Source organism: Eulemur rufifrons, chromosome 20 (genome assembly GCF_041146395.1).
Source record: "Eulemur rufifrons isolate Redbay chromosome 20, OSU_ERuf_1, whole genome shotgun sequence".
Classification (NCBI taxonomy): domain Eukaryota; kingdom Metazoa; phylum Chordata; class Mammalia; order Primates; family Lemuridae; genus Eulemur; species Eulemur rufifrons.
The window spans coordinates 40,894,788-40,898,608 of record NC_091002.1 but is presented as its reverse complement, the minus strand read 5'-3'; positions in this window follow the sequence as shown (position 1 = coordinate 40,898,608).

Here is a 3,821-nt window from a genome sequence, read left to right as displayed (position 1 = left end):
GCTTAAATGAGCTGCCTTGGGATAAGCCTGGCACTCCCCCCAAATTTTTTCTGATATCTTCCATAAAAGTCTCAAGATTTACCCTGATTGGTCCAGCCTGGGTCCTGGGATGGCCACTGATTCAATCACTGTGACTATGACACAGAGACAGGCTTTCGTCTCTACGGCTGGGGAAAATGCACCTCCAGATCACGTGGACTGGGAGACAAGGAGAGAAGGAGCCCCAGAGATGCTGGACGAAGGGGGAATGGATTATGGGAAGGAAAACACAGTGTCCACAACAACTTGTTTGCAGCGTAACAGAGGACACTGAATGACAGAGGTAGGATCAGTCTCTCTTAGGGGGCCAGGGAAGGCAGCTCAGAGGAGCTCTCGTGGGGACAGACCTGGAAGGACAGAGGCCAAGGAGGGGAGGGAAGGGTGTGGGGGCCAAAGAGGTCACAGAGCACTCCCCCCGCCCCCCGAACTTGTCATTTCCTACCACTCACGGCTTTATAAGCTGAGTTCAATCTTCTTTTCATGTTGTTTTTCCTGCATCAAGGATCATGAGATTTAAAAAGATGATAAAAAAGGAAGAAATAAATGAAACCCCAGTTGGGACAAGCTGGGATGATTGCCTTGGCTCTCTTCTCGGTTCCACATATTAAAAAGGGAACCACGCAGCCCTCCGGGTGTCCAAACACAGACTGTTTCTTATTTCATTTTGTGGCTCTCGGTGCATTTGACATCCTCCATGATTTATGAGAAAGAGATTAAAATTAAAGTATTAGTAGGATTACATTCTGTGGTGAGTGACCCAGGCCCCAGACAACAGGAGCTTAAGTGCAACATAAATTTACTTTTATCTCCCGTGACAGGCCGGGGGTGGGCAATCCAAGGCTGGGTGTGGAGCTGTGCTCTGCCAAGCTCTCAGGGAGCCACATTTCATCATTTTTGTTCCTCTGCCACGAGTGGCCTCCATTCCTTGGGTCATCTCGTGGTACTAGATGGCGGCCCCATCTCCAACCATTATACCCACTGCCCCGCTGGCAGAAGACAGGAGGAGATGATGTTGAAAGGGGGCAAAGGACACACCACAGGTTTCTTCTAAGAAAGATTCCACGGATACTTCTTCACTTGCAAACCGCACCTGGCTGCAACATTCTTTTCTGGTGGGTTTAATATTTTAAAAATTGATTTATAAATACTACGTAACAATAAAGATAATATAATCATAATGTTAATCATTAATACTTAATGATTACATAGGTGCCAGGTATACTTGTAAGTGCTCAACCTACTCAATCCTCACATCAACTCCAATATGGAAGGAGGAAGAATGTCTCCCCAAAGATGTGCACGTTCTTATATCTAAAACTTGTAAATATGTTATTTCAAATGGAAAAAGAAACTTTGTATATGCAATTAAATTAAGGATTTTAGGCAGTGAGATTATCCTTCATTGCCTGGGTGGGCCCAGTGCAATCACAAGAGAGGGTGGCAGAAAGTCAGAGAGAAGAGAAGATGCTATGTTGCTGGCTTTGAAAATGGAATAAGGGACCACAAGCCATGAGCCAAGAAATACAGCCTGTCTCTGGAAGCTGGAAAAGTAAGGAAACAGATGCTTCCTGAGAACCTCTAGGACTGCGGTCCCCAACCCCAGGGCTGTGGACCTGTACCAGTCTGCGGCCTGTTAGGAACTGGGCTGCACAGCAGGAGGTGAGGGGCGGGCGAGTGAAGCTTCATCTGTTTACAGCCGCTCCCCATCACTCGCATCACTGCCTGAGCTCCGCCTCCTGTCAGATCAGCAGCGGCATCAGATTCTCATAGGAGCTCGAACCCTACTGTAAACTGCGCATGTGAGGGATCTAGGTTGCGCACACTCCTTGTGAGAATCTAATGCCTGATGATCTGAGATGGAGCTGAGATGGTGATGCTAGTTCTAGGGAGCGGCTGCAAATACAGATTATTATCAGCAGAGAGGTTTGTATAATTATTTGATTATATATTACAGTGTGGTAATAATAAAGTGCACAATAAATGTAATGTGCTTGCTTGAATCATTCCGAAACCATCCCTCCTCCCCACCTGCTCCTGGTCAATGGAAAAATTGTCTTCCGTGAAACTGGCCCCTGGTGCCAAAAAGGTTGGGGACTGCTGATCTAGAAGGAACACAGTCCTGTGTACCTGTTTTGACTTCTAAAACTGTGAGATAATAAATACCTGCTGATCTAGAAGGAACACAGTCCTGTGGACCTATTTTGACTTCTAAAACTGTGAGATAATAAATACCTGTTGTTTAAGTCATTAAGTAGTTGGTGGCAGCCTGTTACAGCAGCCATAGGACACTAATACTCCCCTCATGTAGATACTATTATCCCCACTCACAAAGGAGGATGCTGCAGCACAGAAAGGGCAAGTAACCTGCCCAAGGTCACACAGCAAATAAGCAGTAAAGTCTGGATCTGAACCCGGGCCATCCTACTCTGGGGTCCACCATTATAACCACTACTTGCCACATTGGTCACATATACTGTCTGTTTGGGATTTGCTTTGATTTTGTTTACGATTTTTAATGTAGTAAATTTTTCCAGTCTTTTAACGATTTTATTTCACATTTTGGAAATTTTTGAACATACATGAAAGTAAAAGGAATGCTGGAATGAACCTCATATACTCATCAACCAGCCTCAACACCTACAGCCAAACTTGTTTCATCTACAACCGCCGCTGCTTGGTTTTTGGGCCTTCATTTGGTGATTTTGAAGCAAATCCCAAATATGATATCTTCCCATCTGTAAATATTTCTGAAAGACAAGGACTCTTTGGGAACATAACTATCATACCTAAAAATAACTAACAATCTTTCACATCTTCAAATACCTAGTTTTCTAATTTCCCCGATTGTCTAATAATTTTTTTCCACTGGTCTCTTTGGATCATTGGCCTATAAGAATGCCATTTAACAAAAATTAAAGGTTATTTAAAATTTTCCAAGAGCCAAATTTAAAAGAGTAAAAAGAAATAAAGTAAAATTAATTTTCATGATATATTTTATTTAACCCAAAGTGCTATTTTAACATGTAACATGTGACAATAAAATTATTAAACTAGATACTTGACAATATTTATTATACTAAGTCTTCAAAAGCAGATATGCATTTTACATTTCCAGAACATCTCAATTTGGACCAGCCACATTTGAAGTGCTCTGTAGCCACATGTGGCTTGTGGCTCTCGTACTGGACAGCATAAGGCTAGACTATTCTCCCCTTTTTTCTCAATAGGTATTTTTTGAAAAAACCAAGTCATTTCTTGCATTGTGGATTTTTCTGATTACATCTCTGGGGACATAGGAGTTTTTCATTGAAAAAAAATCTATTATTCCGGAATGCTCTGATACGAGCTTCCAGAGGGAAAGTGCTTGACTTGCCTCCAGGGGTCTCCTCAAGTGGGACACCTGGAGGGCTTATCTTTCAAAGAACAGCGCTATCGCACAGCACGGTTTCAAACCACGCTTGCCACCCATTAACGGGTCGTGAAATCAATTCTATTGGTCACAACCAGCGTTTAAAACTATGAAATGGAATGGAAGGTATCGGAATTGAGTAGGATAGCGTGCAATAGAAGAGAAAAACCACTGTGCCTAAACATAGTAAGGGCAGTTATTGTTTTCTGCTGTGTGTTTGTGTGTGTGTGTATGGGTGCACAACCGTGTTTACGCCATGTCTGATAAAACACATATCTCTAACTTCGGATCACAGCAAAAAAAAAAAAAAAGTGAAAAAGCCCAATTTAGAGAATTTGCACACCCGTGTTTTCCACAGCCAATAGGATCACCT